Raw genomic sequence first — 25,224 nt, 5'->3', positions numbered from 1 at the left:
ACATCCTGCTGTCCTATTTTTATTTTAATCTCTAAAGACTTATTTGATATTTTAAAAATGTACCTCCTGGCTTCAGTGCTTGGACTTAAACTCTAGTCTTCTGCAAGGATGGCTCAGGCTGCTAATTTCTGAGCCATCTCTCCAGGCTATTAATATCTTATAAGAAATGAAATAACACATTATGGACAAAGTTGGCTTATATTTTATGTATTTCTACACATCTGTGTCTTCATGTTTTCTCCAGAGAAAATCATTACAGATATTTAGTATGTGCCCTTATGGTGCATATTTTAATATTTTGATACAATATAGCACATTTTTGCTTCAGTTTATACAGTTGGTATGATATCAAATAGACCCTTCTTATTCCCACTTTGCAAAAGTATCTCTTGTTCTTCATCACTCTTGCTAATGTTGTTTTAGGTACCTTCATAGACTATAATGAATTTTAAAGATAGTCATTTTCTTGTACATATTCTTCTACCACCCCCATATATCCTTCCCCTTTGCATCTGAAAAGAGTAGTCAGACCTCATTCATGCTGCACATGTCTCTCACATAGAAGAGAAATATTATTGGAAAGATGGCATGGACATCTGACCAATGGAATATGAATAAAAGAACTATTTCAGTTCTAAACAAAACAATGAAATAGAAAGTGATTGGTTGTTTTAGTGTTTCTTCCCCCCTTTTGATTTATGTTGAAGCAGAAAAATCAGGAGGGCTCATTGGAGTAGCAGGAGCTTCAGTTACTAAATTTCTGTGTTGATGAATTTTCACTCTTCATTTTCATGGGAACTTTAGTGGGGACCTCTTTTTTGTAGATGTGGGGTTGGCTTGTTAAAAAAAAAAAAGCTGGCCTCAATTTACTCACTGTGCTTCTCTGGAAAAAATCAGAAGTTACTAATGGTCTCAATTTATCTTTGAGGACCATTTACTGTATTCCATATATCCCTATAGTAGTGTCTACCTGAAGCTATATGGTGCTACAGTATACCTTTCGGACCATGGTTACTGTAGCCCCTTAGGCAAATGTGCATACTTCTACAGAATTTTCCATTATCTTGGAAATGTTCCTTCTCTCTCCTACTCCAAGCTTCTAGCTTCCTAAGTGCTTCAAAGTGTTGTGTTGCCAATAAATGTTTCTAATTGCCTTGGTCTCATGATAAATATTTTCTAAACATTAGGAAGAGTATGGCCTTTAAGGCTTATAGTTGCTTTAGAACTCTACATAACATAGAAAGACTTATTCACAGACTTTCAAACACAGAAAATTCCTGGAAAAGGGTGTGTTAGACATATCAGTGGACACTAATTAAACTCAAAAATATGTTTTTAATCTAATTAAACTGACTATCCCTTAATTATTCTAAGAGTAAAATTAAACATGTGGAGCTATTAGCAGCTTGGGGTGCAGATACATCTGTTTAGAGACAAGGAGAGAAACTGTAGATTCACTAATTTCAGAAAAGTGTCAAACCTCTGTGCAATTCTAAAGGGGATATATCAAATGGAAGAAACGATGTGCTATTCATATTCATATTCACCCTCTATTTCATATCTTTATATTTGGTTTAGGAATGTTTATAAAATATTAGAGTATATTATAATGCTCAAATTAATCAATCACTCATTTAAAACCAACTGAAAATGTATTCGTGTTTTGAAATTTTGCGATGAAATCTAACTTGTTCTGCTTTAGTCTGTGACAGCCTGAGAGTTTATTTCTGCAGTAGAGACTTGCTGTGGGCATTTTAACTGATCAGCTCTGGTCACTTATTCCACTGTGGTATCACCAGCAAGAGGACTTCTTCCTTCTTGATGCAATGGCAGCATTAACATGCACTACCTGTCCCCAGATGAGAAATGTGCTGTCATAGTTTTAACATTGATTGAGTCAGTTTCCAACTCTTTCTTCGATGTATATTACCTCCTTTCATGTTAGGCAGAGCAGGGAACTGTAAAATGTCATTGATAACCAGCATGATTTGTTGCAGAGTTTTTATTTTAGCACTATTTCAACATCTTCTCTTCATGTTCTTAGTCCAATATGAGTAGCCTGACTAGAATTCATCAAACTCTTAAGAAACATAACAAGCCTAGCAGCCAACCCCAGATCTCTTGTGTGTGGCCTTCAGAATTGTTTGAAACAGGCAAAGGAAAGTGAAACAAAATGCTTGGTATCTCTGGATATTTACATTTCCTGGGGAGTCTCCATGCTCCTTTTGTTCAGGACTCATGAGGACTCTGTGATAGAAAGTAGAATGAAAGGTATTACTGCTACACCTTCAGTGGAAGAGATTGTATTTGAAGGACTCAAAGAGAGGGGTTGGGATATGAGTAAAGTACTTGCTGTGCAAATATGGGGTTCTGAGTTTGGATCCCTAGTTCAAATAAAAAGCCAGTATGTCAGCATTCCCCAGGGATACCAGCCTGGTAACACCAGGATCCCATAGCTGGTCAGCCAGTATGGCTGAAATCAGAGACTCCACATTCAATCTCCTTTTCCTCCTCCTCCTCCTCCTCTTCCTCCTCCTCCTCCTCCTCCTCCTCTTCCTCCTCCTCCTCCTCCTCTTTTCCTCCTCCTTCTCTTCCTCCTCCTCCTCTTCCTCCTCCTTCTCCTCATCCTCCTTCACATCATCATCACCATAGTGATATCAACTGAGGAAGACAGCTGATAATGACCTCTGAACACCACCTGCAGAGACAGATGTGTGCACCTCCATATGCATGTGCACACACAGGCATACAATGCACATATACACATTCATACAAACTATGGACATCAAAGAGACAGTGAAGTTTTAAAAGATATGAGTTAAAATTATTGCACATGAAATCTAAGCTAATTTGGCATCAATTACTTAATGTTTTTACCTTGTGTATGAGAGAGATAGAGATAGAGATAGATAGATAGAGAGAGAGAGAGAGAGAGAGAGAGAGAGAGAGAGAGAGAGAGAGAGAGAGAGAGCTAAAGGTAAAATTAATGGTGGTGTTTATTGTTTGATGTCTCAATTTTCTACTCCTTAGTCAAAGATATTCCTCCCAGGTTAGTTAACATTTTATTTTTTTTCTTTGAAAATTGAATTAAATTGAAATTGTATTAAATGATCAGAATACCACTTTCCCCCGCCACCCACTGGAGGAACTTCTTTTTTATTAGATATATTCTTTATTTACATTTCAAATGTTGTCCCCTTTCCTGGTTTCCCCCTCCTTCAAAAGTCACATAATCCATCTCCACTTCCCCAGTCAACCCTTCCCTGCTTCCCTGTCCTGATATTTCTCTACATTATGGCATCAAGTCTTTCCAGGACTGATCTAACGTTTTAATTCTAAAAGACTAAGCCAACTAATTTATAGAAACCTAGGGTATAATTCTAATTCAAGGATGAGGTTCATGGCTATACCATGTTACCCTAACTGGGTTGATAGGAGATGAGGCATGAAAAAGGGGAGGTCTTATTCTCTCATGTCCATGATGCATATTCACTTCTAACAGGTTAAAGAATATGAGCTATAAACTGATATTATCATGTAGTAGCTATTTTTAAAACTGTTAAAAATATTGTAATAATCACTAATCAATAATACATAGAATGTTAGAAATTATCACACTATGGGTATAAGTATGTCAGCCTAAAAATATGTGTATATATGCATGTATACACACACAGAGAGAGAAATAAATTTGATTCCTAAAATCAAAGAGAAAGAAATTTTTTATATCTAAGTTTAAAATGTTTTGTTTTCTCACCAGGCAAGATAGTTCAGTGGGTAAAGCAGCTTGATGTGAAGACTGACACACTGAGTTCAATTCCCAGAACGCATATTATTAAAAGTCAGAATTTATTTTACATATATATATACATATATATATATGTATATATATGTGTGTGTGTGTTATTTTATTTACACACACACACACACACACACACACATACACACACACACATATATATGGCTTATGAAGTAGTTCTATTTATTTTCATTGGTTTGTTGTTGGAAGAACAAAATCGATTGGATAGCCTATTGTCATTTCCCAAAGAGGCTTTGTCCCTGAACACAATCTTAAATTGTTTCTTTGTTAGCTTATTTGTTTTTCACATTTTCTCTATGGGCCTTATTTTGAAACTTTAAGCATCTCTCAGAGGAAGGTGGACTTGCTGGGATGTTACACAATCTGAGGTTTGTTGTTGTTGATATCTAGTGGGTGCACAGAGGTCTATGAAGCTCTGCTAGTCATATCCTTATGAGATAAAATTGCCATATGCAAAGGTCAGCAGCTCCCCCCCTCTCTGAGGAGCTTTAGCTCCAGGATGGAAGGTTTTACCAAAGGACTCAAATGTCTCTTTCTTTTTAGAACATTGTCTGATACAACAGTGGCTTCAACTTACAGGTCTTTAGGAACTTGCTTTTTCACAGCATGAGAACACAGAAAAAAAGATAACAGATCTATCCTTATCATATTGGACCTATAACTTGTATCACAAACACAGAAATCACCATTATTTTTTTGTTTTATATTAGTTAAAAAGGTCAAATTTGTATCAGTAGATAAGAGACTTGAATTTTCCTTAGAAAATCCAGGACTCATATATTAACTCATGAGATTTTTTTTTTCCTATTACTGATTTTATCCAGTCTCAATCTGAGGTTGTAAAGGATTGTTACAGAACAACTTCTTGAATAAATATATTCCATAGAGTTATATAAATAACTATTAGTCCTCTATGTACTCGACCTATTGTTGGGGCTAGGTGCCCTACAACTATATGGTATAAAACTTTGTTCCTAAATGGCACTTTTCCCTGAGAGCCTCACTAGCCAAATCACTTTTGATATCATTATGAAAATGGAGGATGGCTCTGCATCTGGGTGGGCACATGAAGTGGCACCATCTGTTCATCATCACCTACATGTCACAAAATGTTAAGTAAATTTTCCTGGTTTATCAGCAAGAAATGGGACTAGGGTCACACATGGGTATATTAAAATCACATCAGGAAAACAAACCACAGAACTTATGTGACATGCCAGATGACAGGAAGTGGATAACTCCCTCACCTGGACCACATAGATGGGTTGACACTTTTATGGTGGACAGCAATCTCACCATCTGGTGTAGCCATGAAGTAAATAACAGAAAACTCCCAATGCTCGGAATGTTTCATCTGCTCTCAGTCTCTGCTGTTGAATCTGTCTACTTCAATTGCAGTCTGTGTGTTTTCTCTTGGTCATCTAGTTCAGATTATCCATTCATGCATCTATCCACCCATCTACCCACCTGTCCATCCATCCACCCACCCATCTACCCATCATCCATCCATCCATTCATCCATCCATCCATCCATCTACTCATCCATCCATCATCTTCCCATTCATTTATATGGACCCTACAGCTGACTCATTATTTTGCCTTCACAGACTCGTTTGATTTTTCTATCAGCTCAGAATTCTCAAGATTTGGGATCTTTAAATCACTTTTAGCCATTTTATAATTTTTGTACATACCACACAAGCATGCATTCACACACATATTTGTACATTTGTTGTTAATCAATAAATTCTGGCTATATGAAAAGACACAAACCTATTTATCTGTTTCTGACAAAGAAAATTCATGACACTCATGCTAGTAGATCTGTCACAAAATTGTTAATGTTTCTATGGATCCTTGAATAAGAAGCCTTCTTTCCATAAATTTCAATCATGTTATACTACTTTTCCTCAGTTTAATGTCATAATATTTTACCTTGTAAGTTTGATTATTGTTCTTATTATAGGAACATGTATGTAAATTTTTAACATTGGTTAGCCTATAGTTACTACTGACAAATTGGATTAAATCATTAAATTTAGATTATTATATTAATACAGTTAGTAAGAGCTGTTAGTGAAATGAAGACATTCGTTAGGAAAGGTTAACTGTTATAATGATAGGCTTAGTAAAACAATAGTGGAAAATAACAGAATACTATCACATATAAAGTAATGGCAAATATATTTTGACTTAAATAAATAAATCATGTTTTCAATAAAGGGAAGACATAGAAAACAGAAAAATGCCAAAAAGCCTGCAGATTCCTCCTAATGAAGATGCAACTTTCTTTTATTGTTAGATGTCAAGTTTATTGTCATGTATTTAAAATGAAGGGCTTCAGTGATAGACAAAAACAAAAAAAAAAACAAAAAAAACCAAAACAAAACAAAAAAAAAACACCTAAAACTCTGCCAAAGTCATAAAATCTGCAATCTAATAATAGCATGTATCCTTTGCAGCTGCCTGATTGCTCTTGTGCTTAGCTGGATTTTTAATATATTACAATATTAAATTCCACTTCAAAGCTAAGGGAAATGAAAAATGATTGGAGAAAACATACCCCAGTTTGTTTCAGATGTTGGAAGATCCTGCCACTGCATCTCTGATTGCACTGCCATCCAATGACACTAACATAGAAATCATTCCTAAATTGCTCTTTTCCTGTGAAATGCTGCCAGAGAGGATGAAGGAAACTAATTCAGGAAACAACTTTTGAGCCCTTCTAAGCCCATCTCCTACTTAAAAATGATAACTGTAGATATGACTTCATTTTTTAAACTTAACATGTAAGTTGTAGGTATGGTGATATAATTCTACAGTTAAAGTTGTTTCTCCTAAACCCAATGACTTGAGTTCAATCCTAGGACCTACACGATGGACGAAGGGCCCAACTCTTCCTCTAGACTCCACTTGGGTACTAAGGTGCATAAGCACAGTCACACAGAAACATAATATATAAATTCATGTAAAAAATGTAAGAGGGCCTGGAGAAATGATTATCTATTAAGAGCATGTGGCCTTCCAGAGCAAATGAATCTGGTTCCCCACTCCTCCACTATAGTGTGAAGGTCAATGTTCATGTTTTATGAGGTAAGTAGCCATCTTTAATTTAAAAGAAAACAAGTGTTATGGAGAAGTTGCATGGTTACTCAATTCTAGCTAGCATAATAGACAAGAGTGAGTTATAGCAAGCAGTAGAGTTTTCAATACACACAGAGCACCTTGTATTGGAAGAATAGACAATGTAGAACTTTCACAGAAAAGCCAAAATATTGCTTCAAAAGGTGCTTCAATTCTCTTACTGTGGGTCAAGGTATATGGCAACTTCAAACCGAAGCTAATGTGGGAACTCAGTAGGTGACTTAGAGGTTAAGAGTATAAACTGCTCTTTTAGAAAGACCAAGTTCTCTATCCACCACCCATCTGGGCAGTTCACAACTACCTGAAACTCCAGCTCCAAGGTATCTGAGAATGGCCACCTCAGCAACCTGCTTGTTCACCTGAGCATGCGCGCGCGCGCGTGTGTGTGTGTGTGTGTGTGTGTGTGTGTGTGAGTGTGTGTGTGTGTGTGTGTACATGCACATACACAATGCACTCAGACATGCACATACACCACCACCATATGAGATACATATTTCTAAAGTGCAGTTGGGATTCAATATATGAGAGGATTTTTGAAAAGAATGTTAAAGTTTAAGAAAAAACGTGACTGCTTTCTGTTATGTGCAAGGTCCTGACTTCCATTATCAGTTACCTTCATATTACACAATACATACATATATGCATACATACACACACATACATACATACATACATACATACATACATTTGTGCTTACACACACACGCATGTCCATGCTCTCTCTCTCTCTCTCTCTCTCTCTCTCTCTCTCTCACACACACACACACACACACACACACACACACACACATGGTGAGGAGGGGTTCATTCTGGTTTCAATCTGATTTACCCCAGAAGCTCACAGTTTTTCAACACTTGAATATATTACTTTACATGTATGCTCTAATCTATTACATAATCCATCCAGTTTTAAAGGTCTACAGTGTCTCCCTTTCCTGATTTAAAGGAATCATCAGATGGCACCAAATGCCAGCCTGATGCTTCATTTCTCAGATCTCTAATGCATGAGAAATTATAATTTATTCTCACCATTTTCCTGTTATAACTGGGAATTTATAGCAACAGATGAACACTGACCTTCTGGTCCTGCAGGTCCCGTGATGCTCTCTACCGGTGTTGGGAGGTGACTTAGTGACCCCCACATGTGGTGTGATCATAAAAGTAACACCACATGTTTTACCCAGGAAAGATCCACCCATAGGTATTGGAGTCAATTTTCACTAGCAATAGGAAACAGGGAAGGGAAATGAAACATCTATAATATAACTATAATTAAAACTGAAGGGATTAGCTGGGTGTGATGATTCATGTCTGTAATCCCAGAACTTGGGGATGGTGACTGAGTGGGATTCTGACCCAGGAAGACTGCCATAAATTTGAGACTTAATCTTATTTGCATAGTGAGTTAATGCTATAGTGTAAAACTGTCTCTCCTATACTTGCAATCATAAAAGAAGAAAACAAAAAACTCTCCAAGACAAAAAAAAAAAACACAAAATAAATAGAAGACTAAAGAAAAAGGGATAAATATAAAAATGAGCCTATTGAAATCATACTGTTTGTGCATATTTGCTGTGATCAATGACGCACTTAATAAGAACAGTTTCTGAGAGTCTATCATGTACTTTTATATATTTAGTCCCACATCCTTCTTTTTCCTAGCTTTTTCCTTTCCTTTCTTCTTAATAATTCTCTTCTTAAAAAATATTTAAAACCATGAAACCTGAGTAAGAATCTCATTCGATAACTTGGAATTACCGAAAGAAATAAAATTTAAGTTAGCTTAATGGTTTTTGTTACAAAACAAAACTTATAATTCATGCAGACACTATAAAGGTAAGAAAGAAAAAATAATGTTAAGTATACAAACTTCCAAAGCACTCACAAATTAACATGGCTAGAGATGTATCTGTTAAATTAATGGAAGACTTAAAAACCTATTGAAGGAAATTGTTGTCTTCGTTTGCGTTTTATTGCTGTGAAGAGATACTATCACCAAGGAAACTTTTATAAAGGAGAAGATTTCACTGGAGCTGTCTCACAATTTCAGAGGTTTGGTCCATTATCCTCATAGCAGGAGGCATGGCAGCAAGCAGGCAGACACAATGCTGGAGGAACCTAAGCTCTTCATCTTGTTCCAAAGACAGGAAGGAGGAGTCAGGATTCTACACAGGGCAGAACCTGAGACCACGTTTACCATGAAGTACCCCTTCCAACAATACTACATCTACCCCAACAAGGTCACACTTCCTCGTGGGGCCACTGCCCATGGGCCAAGCATTCAAACACATGAGTCTATGGGGCCATATCTATTCAGAGCACCATAACTGCCATCACAAGAAAACTCTATCAAATGTTTGAAGCACTTTTGAAACTATAAATCACCTTTATAAATAAAGGATAGAGAATGTATCTCAACATGTGCTATCCATATCATGGTTTTAGCGTTCACTTGATGAAAGGTTACAAGAAAAAGCAATCAACAACATAAAAATACATATAATAAGCCAGCAAGACATATTAATATATAAAATCAGCAAGCTATTAAGAAGTGCCATATATTTCAAGATCAACTATGATTATTAAAGAACTGTAAGACCTGTTAAACATCTGGAAGATTAACTCACCACGTTATAGTAACAACTAAAGAAGAAAACCACCTATAACTCTAATGTAGAAAACCACACTGGATTTCTACTTCTCTGTGATGAGAAGTTCTCAGTAATCAAAATAACAGTAATAGAAAGAGGGAGTAGAAAAAAGTAGCCAGGTATAGCCAGGAGGCAGTGACCAAAAGAGGCAGAACAGCTGGGTCCATCTGGGCTCTGCCTGCACCCAGGGGCTGGGCGACTCCAAGGTCCTCTGTGCACCTATCCTGCCAGCTCTACAAGGAGTGAGCTGACTCCTGGCTTTAGAGGTCAGGCCACTGCCATCTTCTCTCAGGTGACTCAGCAGGCAGGTACAGCCAGGTGGCAGGGTCCAGGAGCAGCAGAACAGCTGGCACAGAGTCAGTCCATGCTCCACCTGCACTGAGGAGCTGGGCAGTGCCACAGGGAGAGCCGGTCACCCAGGGTTGCTGAAACAGAGATAAGCAGCTGCCAGAGACAGCAGGACCAACTAACACCAGAGATAACCAGATGGCAAAAGGCAAACGTAGGACCATTATCAAGAGAAATCAAAGCAACCTGGCATCATCTGAACCCAATTCTCCTCCAATAGCAAGTCCTGGATACCCCAACATACAAGAAAAGCAAGATTTGGATTTAAAATCACAGCTTATGATGCTGATAGAGGGCTTCAAGGAGGACATAAATAACTCCCTTAAAGAAATATAGGATAATACAAACAGGGAGAAGCCCTTAAAGAACTACAGGGAAACACAACAATACAGGTGAAGGAATTGAACAAAACCATCCAGGATCTAAAAATGGAGGTACAAACAATAAAGAAATCACAAAGGGAAACAACTCTGGACATAGAAAACCTTGGAAAGAAGACAGGAGTCATGGATGCAAGCATCAACAAAAGAATACAAGAGATAGAAGAGAGAATCTCAGATGTAGAAGATACCATAGAAAGCATTGAAACAACAATCAAAGAAAATGAAAAATGCAAAAATCACCGAACCCAGAACATGCAGGAAATCCAAGACACAATGAGAAGACCAAACCTAAGGATTATAGGTATAGAAGAGAACTAAGATGTCCAACTTAAAGGGCCAGTAAATATCTTCAGCAAAATTATAGAAGAAAACTTCCCCAACCTAAAGAAAGAGATGCCCATGAACATACAAGAAGCCTACAGAACTCCAAACAGACTGGACCAGACCAGAAATTCCTCCCGGCACATAATAATCAAAACACCTAATGCACCAAACAAAAAATAGAATATTAAAAGCAGTTAAGGGAAAATGGTCAAGAACCATTTAATGACAGGCCTATCAGAATTACACCAGACTTCTTACCAGAGACAATGAAAGCCAGAGATCCTGGGCAGATCTCATATAGACCCTAAGAGGACACAAATGCCAACCCAGGTTACTCTACCCAGCAAAACTCTCAATTACCATAGAAATAGAAACCCAGGTATTCCATGACAAAAACAAATTTACATAATAACTTTTCACAAGTCCAGCCCTCCAAAGGGTAATGAATGGAAAACACCAACAAAACGAGGGAAATTAATCTTCTTTTAACAAAACAAAAAGAGAGACACACAAACATAACTCCAATTCTAATAACAAAAGTTACAGGAAGCAACAATCACTTCTCCTTAATATCTCTTAATATCAACGGACTCAGTTCTCCAACAAAAAGACACAGACTAACAGATTGGATACATAAGCAGGACTCAACACTTTGCTGCATACAGGAAACTTGCCTCAGGCACAAAGATAGACACTACCTAAGAGTAAAAGACTGGAAAAAAAATTGTTCCAAGCAAGTGGTCCCAAGAAACAAGCTGGTGTAACTACTCTCGTATCAAATAAAATTGACTTTCAACCTAAAGTAAGCAAAAAAGATAAGGAAGGACACTTCATACTCCTCAAAGGAAAAAAAATCTACTTAGATTTTCTCAATTTTTCAATTCTGAACATATATGCTCCAAATACAAGGGCACCTACATTCATAAAAAAAACTTTACTAAAGTTCAAAACACACATTATACCCCAAGAGTGGGAGACTTCAACAACACACTCTCATCAATGGACAGATTAGGGAAACACAAACTAAACAGAGATACAGTGAAACTAACAGAAGCTATGAACCAAATGGATTTAACAGATATCTATAAAACATTTTATCCTAAAACAAAAGGATATACCTCCTTCTCAGCACCTCACAGTACCTTCTTTGAAACTGACCATATACTCTGTCACAAAACAGTCCTCAGCAGATACAAGAAGACTGAAATAATTCCATGCACCCTATCAGACCACCACAGACTAAGGCTGGTCTTCAACACCACCACCACCACCACCAACAACAACAACAACAACAAACCAACAACAGAAAACCCAAATACACATATACATGGAAACTGAACAGCATTCTGCTCAATGATAACTTGGTCAAGGAAGAAATAAAGAAAGAAATTAAAGCCTTTTTAGAATTTAATGAAACCGAAGGAACAACATACCCAAACTTATGGGACACAATGAAAGCAATGCTAAGAGGAAAACTCATAGCTCTGAGTGCCTACAGAAAGAAACTGGAAAGAGCATACACTAATAGCTTAACAATACAGCTGAAGGCTCTAGAACAAAAAAGAAGCAAATACACGTAAGAGGAGTAGACAGCAGGAAATAATCAAAATAAGGGCTGAAATCAACCAAGTAGAAAGAACTATACAAAAAATCAACCAAACCAGGAGCTAGTTCTTTGAAAAAACTAACAAGATAGATAAATCCTCAGCCAAACTAACCAGAGGGCACAGAGATAGTACCCAAATCAGCAAAATCAGAAATGAAAAGGGAGGCATAACAACAGATTCTGAGGTAACCCAGTCACAAAAGAACACACACATGGCTGATAAGTGGATATTAATCCAAAGGCTCAGAATACCCAAGATAGAACTCACAGACCACATGAAACTCAAGATGAAGGAAGACCAAAGTATAGATACTTTGATCCTTATTATAAAGTGGATCAAAACACCCATGGCTCACAGCCAACCAATAGAATGAGAATAGGGTCCCCAATGGAGCAGCTAGAGAGAGGACCCAAGGAGCTGAAGAGGTTTGCAGCTCTGCAGTAGGAAAAATAATAAGTACCAACCAGTACCCCCAGAGCTCCCAGGGACTAAACCACCAACCAAAGAATACACCTGGAGGGTCCCATGGCTCCAGCTACATTTTTAGCAGATGACCATTTGAGATATCAATTAGAGGAGATGCCATTGGTCTTGTGAAGGCTCAGTTCCCCAAAATAGGGGAACGCAAGTCAGGAAATTGGGGGTAGGGGTGAGCAGAGGGAGGGGAGGATGGGATGGGGGGTTTGGGGTGGGCGAATGTGGAAAGGGGTTAACATTTGAAGTGTAAACAAAGCAAATACCTAATAAAAAGGAAGTCCATATTCAGAAAAAGAAAAAGGGAGTAGGGTGGAGGAGTAAAAAGACAAATGTTATAAAGATCTGTCTTCAAATTAATAATTCCTATATTCAGCATCTTGCAACATTTCAGAATCATCACTGGTAAGACGTTGAATTATTTGCCCTAATAATAGGAGCAAATTGTGTCTGCAAATGCCATTACAATTCAACAATGCTCAGGAGGAGGCCTTAGTCTATTCAGCAAAAGGAAAAATAGTTAAAAAATGCATTACAGTAACAACGATATACAATTCACCTACTTGCTCATGATATATCTACATAGAAAGAATATAAAATACAGTTACTGTCACTAACAAGCAGTTAATATAACGTATGCAAATTTCACATACAAATACAATTTACATTTCTTTTACATTTTAAATTTATTTTAACTGCTATACAAGCATCATTTTTACATTTTTAATGGTGCCATGTTTCATATGTCAGCCTAGAAATAACTAGCCGCAAATTTAAAAATTTGGTGGTACTTTTTGTAAGACATAAGTACCATGAACAATCTGGTATAAAGACTAGGAATAGGAGAAAAATTCTGTGTTGACAATTAAAAAAACATTTATTGTAGAGAAAAAAAGACGTGTACTTAAGCTAAAAGATATGTAATATTAACAAATTTGAGGAGCTACAATTAAAACTTTAATTTCTTTTAAAAATTTCTCATTACTTCTCCAAGAATCCACACATCTTACCCACTCTTACCCACTCACTCAATCTTGTGTTCTTCTCTCTCTCTCTCTCCCTCTCTCTCTCTCTCTCTCTCTCTCTCTCTCTCTCTCTCTGAGGTTTTGAGTTTGTCAAGAACTATTTGGGGTGCTCAAATATTCTTGGATGTGAGGCTGACCTCAGCAGTGTGGTAGGCTATCCTCATAGAGAAAACTGACCTTCCATCTCCCCACAGCTAAGGTTGAGATTCCATGACAATTCATTCCTCTCCACGAGCTGAGGTTTGGCCTCTCTTAGATGTACAGAGGTCTTGGGCATGCTGTCATATCGCTAAGAATTTGTATGTACAGCTGCCCTGCTATTTCCAGAAAAATACTGTTTTCTCACAGTCGTTTATCCCATCTGGCCCTTTCACTCTTACAGATTCCCTGCCTCATCTTCCACAATTATCCCCAAGTCTTTAGGGGCAATGGTATAGTGTGTATGTTACATTTAGGGATAAACATTCTGAAGCAGTGGTTCTCAACTTTACCAATGCTGATACCCTTTATGTTGCGGTGATCCCCAACCATAAAACCACTTTTGTTGCTACTTCTTAACTGTGATTTTGTTACTGTTGTAAATCATAATAAAAATATCTGTGCTCCCAGATGGTCTTAGGTGACCCCTGGGAAAGGGTTATTCTACTCCTTCACCCAAGGGGTTGCAACCTCCAGGCTGAGAACAACTGTTCTGAATTCTCTTTTTCTCTCTGCCTTTGCCAGCTGTAGATCTCTGTGTTAATCACCATCTATTGCAAATAGAGGCTTCTCTGGTGAGAGTAGGCTAGTATACAGAGCTATGGGTATAACAATGTCAATAGGAGTTAATTTTATACTAAGTCTATTAGCAGAGTAACAGTACTGGTTTTCTATTAGGACCCATGGCCTGTCTAGCCATAGGTTCTTATCTTGCTAATGGTGTTAGGTATGAGTTTCATCTTGTGGAATGGGACTTCAAACCAAAGTTGAAGTAGTTAGTTTTTCCATATTATTTATGCCATTATTGCTCCATTGGTCATGTCTTTCTAAGCCCCAGTCATTAATTTTGCTTGGTACATTCTAACTATAGAAGTAATATAAATATAAAATCTAAAAATATCTTTCTTCCCTTCTAAAATATTTAAAATCTCCTATTTTACAAGTTCCATTTATTTTTATTTTATTTGTATGGGTGACTGAATTTAAGACTTTTACCACATAGCACAGAGCCTGCTGAGGCCAGAAAAAAACCAGTGGATCCTGAGGGATTACAGTTATAAGCCACCATGAGAATTCTGGGAATTGAATCTGAGTCCTTGAAGGAGCTGCCATTACTCTGAACTACCAAGTCATCTCTTCCATTTCATCAGAATATCTTTTGAAAAGAAGATTGTGCCTGAAGATATTACAACTTATTTCAGACCTTATTATAACATTACAACAAGTAGACAGCAAAGAGTATTTGGTATAAAAACAATTAATGATATCAATTGAAGAGAGCAGAGAATGAAAAAATAGATCTAGTGTATGTAGCCAAATTACTTTTGACTAAGTTGTAAGACTCAAATTATGCATGAGATGACTTTGTTATGGCTTCAGTTTTCAGCATTTTTATAAAGTTTATGTTTTGAAGGTTTGGTCTCCAACTGAAGCACAAGATGGAAGTGGTAGAATTACTCAGGAGGTGACCTCAGTAAAGCTGAGTCCTTAAGAGGAACAATGGACCCCAGTCCATCCTGTCTCTTTCCTTCCCTCTTTGCTTCATAGTCACCGTGGGGTTAATAGTTTTGGAACACTCTATGCTCCCCATCACTCTACTTTATTTACCACAAGCATGCGGGCATCAAGCAATCATCAATTAAATGCCATGGGCCTATACCATTCTCTTTTTTATGATGATTATCTCTCTTATTTTGTCTCATTAACAAAAGTTAACTAAGGGAGATTTAATTTACATAGCATTTTAAAATAATATCCTATTGTGTATATAAATCACATTTTCATTATTAATTTATCAGTTGATGTACATTTATGTGCTGCCATTCTCTGGCTATTATGACTATTTCCTGGTTATAAACATGGATAAACAATCATGGCAATTGGATGGAAGAAGAGGAGGAGGAAGGAGGAGGAGGAGGGAGGAGACTATTTGTTGCCTGTGACTTCAGTGGATGCTTGCATGATCATCAAAGTTGGGAAGCATGGTGACAGGTAAGCAGACATGGTGTTGGAACAATTAGCTGGCAGGCCATCTCTTAATCTACAAATAAGATTCAGAGAGACACTGGAAACGGCATGAGTAGATAGATATTTCTGAATTGCCATCCACTAAAGGCAGACCCTCTCTAATGAATGCCCAGTTTTGTGGCCCTCCTTTTTCCCTGGGGGATCATTAGTGCCAGGACCATGAGGATGAAGAGAGCAGAGTCAACTAACAGTGTTTTGGATGGGCCCAGTGGCTATGACAGAAATGACAGACACAGCTTAGAGGAGACAGATTAACATTACTCGGAGTGATTCAAAGGTTCTATAATTTGGAAGAGGGTAGGAATATCTAGGGTGAGCACAGGACCCTTTACCAGCAGGACTTTTCCTCTCTGATCTTTCCTGGGGAGCTAAAACCCCCATACCTTCTACCTGTAGAATGTCAAATAGCCTTGGTAGGGTTACAGGTTCAGCTTCCTCTCTACTGATAAGAAACAGTAAGAAACCCATTCAAAGAAACCATTTAGCAAGAAAGAGTCAGATTCATGGAATGCTTCTCCATGCAAATGAGGCCTCCCAGAACCTTAGCCTTCAGCAGCGGATTAAGAAAAAAAAAAGGTTAAGTTACTTGGCTCTTTTCTCACTGGCTCAAAGGCCCCTTTTTGACCAGGTCTTAGAGTTTGTTAACTCATTGTGAACCAGAGAGAAGAGGAAAGGAAAGGAAAAGGAAGGAGAGGAGAGGGGAGGGGAGGAGAGGAGAAGAAGAGAAGAGAAGAGAAGAGAAGAGAAGAGAAGAGAAGAGAAGAGAAGAGAAGAGAAGAGAAGAGAAGAGAAGAGAAGAGAAGAGAAGAGAAGAGAACAAAAGCGACACCCATCACCCATACTGGATGAAGTTGAAGAAAGGTGTACCTTCATTTTATTGTGGTTCTTAATTTTTATACTTTCTCAGAATAATTGATCATATGTTTTTCTAAGCGTTTTTACAGTCCATGAGTTGATAATAAGTTTAAGGAAATAATCCCCATCAAAGATCAATAAGATTTAAAGAATTACAGCAGAATTTTTACGTTTTTCCATTGCCCTAATATGATTGGACATGGAAAATCCTGTAACAAGTGACAAATAAAAGCAAGAATTTTTATGTCACAAGTTAACAAGGTTTTTGCCTTGTGTCTTATTATTTTGAAGTTTTGTATAAAGAAACTAGTCAATATTTTATTTTCTGTCCTTGTACCTACAATAATTTTTTTCATTCTCAGTTTATAACCTTTAGTTACCAGATAATGATCTCATTCCTAACCTAGGAGGAATGTTTTTCTTGATTATAAATTTGTTCCAAGCCTTCTTTCTTTTCCTAGTACAATTAGCCTGTGGTTTACAGAGCTCTATTTGCAGCTTTTATTTTATAGGAGACTTGAGATTACTTTTTTAAATTTGGGAATTCTATAAAATCATTATCAGGATTTATGAAATCATCAATTTGTTTCTATAGCATTGGTACATAAAAGTGCATCTTCATATTGACTCCTCGGGAAAACTGACCCCAATAGGGTGAGTCAGTAATGTCCAGGAATCATTAGCATATGTAACAGTGATAGGAAAAGCATATCAGCAGCAATTGCAGTCACGCAAAACAGTGGGCCATCTCCAGAAACCTCACTTGTTTGCCTTAGCTTTTCTTAGATTGCTCTTTGAAAGAATCAATTAATTTTGCATTATGATATGTCCACTTCCCTATGGTGGTCAGGGAGTAGAATGAAACGGCTCCCATAGGTTCACATGTTTGAATACGTGGTAAACCCATTTGGTGAAACTGCTTTTGAAGAATTAGGAACTGTGGTCTTGTTGAAGGAGTTGAGTAACTGGAGGGGGCAGGAGGGGCAGGCTTTGTGATTTGAAAAGATTTGTGCTAATTCCAGTGTTTCTTTTTCTGCCTGAAGATGTGAGCTCTCAGCTACTGATCCAGTGCCATAACTATTTGCCTGATACTATGTTTTCTGCCATGATGGTTATGCCGTGATGGTTGACTTTAAACACTTTAAAACTGTAAGCCCAAATGAGCTCTTTGTTCTGTGAGTTGCCTTGGTCATAGTGTCTTATTACAGTCACAGAAAAGTACAGAAATAAGTCCGTCACTGAAATCCCAGCATGGATTAGGTAGGACTCATGAAGCCTCCTTACCGTTAGTTGAATAACTATTTGTAATTGATGACTACCAGAAGAGGAACTGTCCTCTTTCTTTATGTGTGTGGCTCTCAAGAGTAACCCCAAACTCCAGTAGATTGTCACACACCCATGCACATACAGGCATCTCTAAGGGGACTTACATTTTGAAAAGAGCACAAAAAATAGAGGCAGGGGACAGATAGCCGAGCAAGTGGAGATGATGCAATGGGGTGATGATTTAAGTACATTATATACACATATGAAATTCCCAATAAAAGTTGTATTTAAAGAGCATTAAATTTATAAAATTGGATATTTGACAACTTTAAAGAATAGAATATTTGATTTTTGGATGGAGATATGATGAAAATTGTAATTATATTTATAATTTTATAATTATATTTGTATCTTTTAAGTATATGTGTAGTCTGCGCACATATGGAAGCAAGAGGTTGGCATTGGGTGTCTTCCTCTGTTACTTTCCATTATTATTATTTATTTCTGAGATGACTCCTTTTTCAATTGAATGTGCAGTTCATCAACAGCAAGGATGGTGGCCAAGAAACCACCAGAATCCTACACACATATATGTGCAGACTTACACACATATGTGTACACATTTACACACACACATATAAATGTGCATATGTATATATATATATATATATATAATATAAATGTATGCTTATGATATAATTACAGTTTTCATCATATCTTCATCCAGAAACCAAATATTCTATTTGCCACTTCCTGATTTCTGGACCTAGACACTAGGTAGAAATCAGGACAATACTGTAACTACCATTTTAGTTCTGTTACCCTGATATACTTCACAATCATCTTTGGAAGCTATAGACCATTCTTCCCAAGTTTGAAAAGAGAAATCATATTTTGCTTTCATGTTCCAGTAAAACCTCTGAAAATACTGCCTGGAGATTTTTTTTTAATGCGGTAAAAAGGAAGTTACAGAACTTGTCAAGGGAGTACTGCTTTATGAAGTCATTAAGAATTTTCTATTATTAATGATGTAGATTTGTGTGATCCTTCACTAAAAGTTAGTGATTTTTTCATTATAATACTGCTGTGATTTACCATGTGAGCCAAAAGCAATAATTCAAAAGGACAAAATAAACTAACTCAATTCCAAACAACAAATGAGTTATTTTGTTAGTGGAACAAATAGAGATTTCATGATGGGTGCGCTATAGCCTGTGCTAAAGGTCTCTAATAAACCACAGATCAGAAGGATATACCTACACATGGTTCCAAGTCAAAGCTGTCCTTGAAAACAAAACAAAACAAAATTCAATATATTTTTGAAGAAAAATAAACATGAAAACATCAGTGACTTTCTACAGTGCTCAACAGCCCCTTTTACTTTATTACATCCGAATGCATTCACATAGTCTCATATCCAAACTGGTTTTTGTTATTACTCTGATGTCCATTGATTCTATACAATGTAGTTGTGATCCTTAGCACCTCAAGAACTCACAAGGTGTGCCATCAGTTTCATAACGGAGAGCTGTTGAAAACATACATCAATACTCTGATCAATTATTGAAATGATCACTTGAAATTTTAAGAGAAAATATATTCATATTTTAAATCCATCAATAGGAAAACATTTCCTGTGTATTCACTTATTAATTTAAATTATTTTAAATTAAATTGATCAATTAAAGGGGAGTATCCTATTCCATGAAGCAACATAGCTAATGTTTCTTCACATTCATTGCAGTTGTCTGGTATGGACTCAGAAGTTACCTAACCCTGTACCACTAACAATTATAAATTCAAATATTATTTTATTTCCTGAACAATGTCATAAAAAATCAGCTGGATATTTGTTATTTTTAAAAGAATAACATTTAAATGATGGAGCTGGTAGAGAGAAATGTATCACCCAGTTATAAAAATGTCATAGATTGTCTTTCTCACTGTTGACTGAAACTTTGTTTTCAAGTATGTTACTCTCCAAAGATTTAATAAATATTAATTTTCTGTAAATATGACTTTAAATATGTTAAGTAACTAAATTATAGGTGTTTGCATGGTGTGATACTGGATTTAGATATCTTATAACAACATATTAGACTGTAAAGAACATTTGGCAAACAACGTAACATAGGAAGGAGAATACAGGATCAAAGTACTGATAGATGTAGTGTCTGGTGAGAACTGCCTGTGTTATAATATGTATATATGTATAGTTGCTGTGGGGTGATGTCCTCAGAACATAGAATGGCAGTGGGTTTCCTTAATCCTCTTTTATACAGCTATTAATTACATCTGTGAAGACTGGGGCCTTGCGATGAAATAATCTCTCATTTTCTGAATTTTAAAAGGACAAAAACTGAGATCATATGGACTGAATGTATGAAGCCTATGCTTTTACGTAGCTCATGTTTGCTCAGATTCTTCTGATGCAGTGTTTGGAATATGGTGTGGAATCAGTTTTTTAACCAAAATCAGTTTTTCTTTTTCTTACTTTTTAATTGATTATTTTATTTATTTACATTTGAAATGTTATCCCATTTCCTGGTTTCCCCTCCACAAATACCCTATCCCCTCCTCCCTCCCACCTGTTTCTATGAGGGTGCTCCCCCATCAACCTACCCACTCCTGTCTCACTGCCTGTTTTAGTAAGGGGTTTACTGCTGTGAACAGACACCATGACCAAGGCAACTCTTATAAGGACAATACTTAATTGGAGCTGGCTTACAGGTTCAGAGGTTCAGTCCATAATCATCAAAGCAGGAACATGGCAGCAACCAAGCAGGCATGGTGCGGGAGGAGGTCAGAGTTTCACATCTCCATCTGAAGGCTGCTAGTGGAAGACTCACCTCTAGGCAGCTAGCTATTAAAGCCCACACCCACAGTGACACACCTACACCAACAAGACCACACCCACTCCAAGGCCACACCTCCTAATAGTGCCACTCACTGGCCCAAGCATATACAAACCATCATAACTCCCAAGCAATCCCCTACACTGGCACATCGATCCTTCACAGGACCATGGGCCTCGCCTCCCATTGATGCCAGATAAGGCCATCCTTTGCTGCGTATGCAGATGGAGCCATGTGTACTCTTCGGTTGGTTTGCGGATTCTTGCAGTCAGCCATGAGACTGATCATGGGGACCCCAATGGAGGAGTTAGGGAAAGGACTGAAGGAGCAGAAGGGGTCTGCAACCCCACAGAAAAAACAACAATATCAACCAACCAGAGTCCCCAGAACTCCCAGGAAGACATCTGTTTTAAAAGGAGCTATAACACTGGTACTTAAAACTGGAGAATCACTTTAAGTGCACCTCACTCAACTTAGCAATGCCAAAGAAGGAGCACAGAGCTAGAGCAAAACTGGAGCTTGCATGTGCTCTCATGATGTTTGCTACCATCTCTTAGGGAAGCTGAAACTTGTAAAATCTCTGTTGTGGCCTGGCAATTTACTGATAAGACTCCCAGACAAAGCCAGGCGGTGGTGGCGCATGCCTGTAATCCCAGCACTCTGGGAAGCAGAGGCAGACAGATTTCTGTGTTCGAGGCCAGCCTGGTCTACAGAGTGAGTTACAGGACGGCCAGGGCTACACAGGGAAACCCCGACTCACAAAAAAGAAAAGACTCCCAGACAAGGACAACTAGCATTTTCTCTAGTTAAGCTCGCTTAAAGTTCTAGGCTAATTAATAAATGACTGAATAAATGGACCCATGCATAATTAAACGACCCCCTACATTAGGCAAGCTAGAGCAGATACAGCTGACTTAAGAACTTGAGTTACAAAGTCAGAGAGATGAAGAAGCCCTGAGGCTCCAATGATGAAAGGGCGCAGGGTGTCTAGATTCCTTATGAAAGAAGTGTCACCTTCCAGGGTTTCTCCTCTCCTTCATAATCTTTTGATAAGGACTTCAAACCCATCCAGTTAAGTTACCTTAGCCCCCTGCTTCTAAACCTAGAACTATTTGCATAAGCATATGCAGGACATGACTGTCTGACCAATGGCTGAACACAGATACCACTTTTCTGACCAATGGCTGACCACAGGACTCCTGTTGCTGTAATTCAGCAAACCTGAATGACAGGTGCCACACAGATCTTTAGAATTTCCTACAGTCGTATAATGAGGACCAGTAGAGCCAGACATACACATTACAAATAAATTTTTTACCTTATATGTCAAAATTAGTTGAATTTAGGTGAGATTCCAAAAATATACTTTTTAAAATTTGACTAAATCTTACATGCTTTTACAAGAACTAAAGGTATACACTATTTTGTTTTGCATGCCCATATAATTATGCATGTGAAGAGTCTATATTACGCTTTGTTAGTGTAAAGTCCACACCTACAGATATACAACGCAATGTGTTTCTGTTGGAACACAGTACTAATTTGTAGGGAAGCTACTTAACTACAAGGAGAGATTCAAAGAACAGAGAGAGGATGCCAGGCAATGCCAGGCAAAGATGGTATACAGTTGCTCTCCCTACTGAGACCAACTTGGAGCAGGGTGGGAATTGATACCATCTAATTGTGTTTTACTTAGATAAATAGGCACTGCTTAAATTCTGACTGCTGAATTGAAATGTAGGTTTTAGATGTAAAATAAGATCACACGACTCTGTTTTTCCTATTCATATCATTCTGTGTTCAACTGACAAAGCTATATAAATTTAAGATTAAAATCAAACAAATAAACAAACAAACAAAAACTTCAAGTGTGACTAAAGACACTGCCATCTTACCTTGGCAGTAGTACAAAATTGTACACAGTTCCCTGTGTTTGGAATCTGAAGTTCATGCAATATTGTATATCAATGTCTGTCTTAATAAAGGAAATGCCTCATTTTTTTTAGTATTTTATTTTCTTTGCATATTTATGACTTACAAAGGGTTCTTTTTTTGTGGCAGGAAGGTCTATGCTAACCCTGCACTACAGGAAGGGACTAACAAGTTGTTAAGAGATAGCAAATGGTGAAATGTTCACATGTCCAGGGAGATGATATATTTTTATCAGAAATGAAACTAGAAACCATGTATCATTGAATGAAAGAATAGCTTAAAAGTGACATAAAACATATTTGCTATGATCTTGTGGTACTTATCCTGATTTTCTTAGAAACCCTTCAGATATTGACAAAAATTAGGTTTTGCACAATGTGATCTGCCTCAAATTAAGTTGCAATACAGAGTTGAGTAATATTAATGATAGATATTTTCCCATATTCTATAACAACTTATAACTCCAATTGAAATTGGAAATTACTTCCTTTTCCCACAGTTTTCATCTCTCCATAGCTTCCTGGTTTTTTTATATATCAATATAGAATGAAATGTAGATTCTTTCTAATTCTTCTAGCTTTATTTGAATCATTTATTGGTATTTCTTTGATATCTTAAATATTTCTCTATGCTTTGAGGCACAAATATAAAAATCTCCATGGATTCTTGTTTTTAAAGTTAAACTGGTCAAGAAATCTAGAATAATAAGTAGATGACCTGGTGATTTTTAACTCAAACTGACAAACTACTTATTATTTCCCAGATATATGAGGGCCAGCACTACCTTGTTATGAATTTTAAAATATGACATTTAAAATGTTTTTCTCAAAGGTATTGTAACTAATTTGGGACGGTACAATTGACATTTACACTATGAAAATAGGATAACTACAAAATATGATGAAAATTGCATATATGAGATTTTTTTTCCTTAAATTTAAACATAGCAAAGTTTAGCACAGCAACAAATCTCCACATTACTAGAAAAAAAATCCAGGGAGAGAAACATTTTTAGTAAAACTTAGATACAACCAAGCTTCCTATATGCTAATTGCATTTATGTAGAAGTGTTATACAGACTATATGCCGGGTATGTAGAAGTAATTTTAAAACTAATTGTAATTAAATGTGCATAACGTGTGACCTGTTCTTTAAATGGGGCAGAGTTAATGTAAAGGAAACGATAGAAGAATATTATATCATAGAAGCTAAACAAGAAGGAAGGCCCAAGTGAGGAAGCTTGAATCTCACTTAGAACGGGGCATAAAACAGTCATAAGAAGCAGATGAAGGCAATGAAGTGGGAAAGAGAGGTAAATGGAGAGGGGAATGCGGGGTTCAGGATCAGGTGTGGAGCAGGACAAGAGAGATGGCAAGGTAGCCATGAAAATGAATGGAAATCTGCAACTGATAGAAATGAGGAGGTGGGGGGCATCTGCAGGATGAGGTAGAGACCTGGGGTAAGAATGTGCCCAAGAATCAATGGGGGTGACCTTGGCTGTGATTCACAACTTTGGGGATATGGAACCTGAAGAGGTCTCCTTCTGTAGCCAGGCAGTTAACCCAGTGGAGTGATAGAGACTTCAACCCACCTACCAAACTTTCAAACCAAAATTTATCCTGTTTAGAAGAAATGTAGGAATGGGGGATGGAAAAGAGACTGAAGCAAGGACTAACCAAAATCTGGCCCAAATTGAGACCCATCCCAAGGACAAGCACCAATATATCTGACACTATTGATGATACTGTGTTACGCTTGTAGACAGGAGCATGTTGTCCTCTGAGAGGCTCTACCCAGCAACTGGCTCAAACAGATATAGACACCCACAGCCAAACAGTGGATGGAGCTTGGGGACTCTTACGGTAGAAAAAGGGTAATATTTGTGGGCCCCAAAGGAGTTAGGAACTCAACAGAAAGACCAATAGAGTCAATTGAACTGGACCCTAGGCGCTATCAGAGTCTGAACCACCAACCAAAGAACATACATGGGAGGACCTAGGCCTACTCACACTGTTTTCTAGTGATGCTATATGGACAAATAGATGACTTCTTAAGTCTTAATGGTGATCCTATAGGAACTCCTAAAATTATATCAGCTTAATAATTATGTTATTAAGCTCTTTTATAGTGTGACTGCTATCAGGTCCTTTTCTGACAATCAAAACTGCAATGATAACTCCCATGTGTCACCAGTTAACTGCTTCTTAGATGGTAACCAGACTCTCTCCTACTCAGAGCACATTCCAAGAGGTTGTAAAACAATTAACCAAAGGTCATAAAAAGGGAACTAATGATTTTTTGTAGGTGCTAGGAC

Source organism: Apodemus sylvaticus, chromosome 20, assembly GCF_947179515.1.
Source record: "Apodemus sylvaticus chromosome 20, mApoSyl1.1, whole genome shotgun sequence".
Lineage (NCBI taxonomy): Eukaryota > Metazoa > Chordata > Mammalia > Rodentia > Muridae > Apodemus > Apodemus sylvaticus.
The sequence above is the reverse complement of the archived record's forward strand: the minus strand, read 5'-3'. Positions refer to the sequence as shown.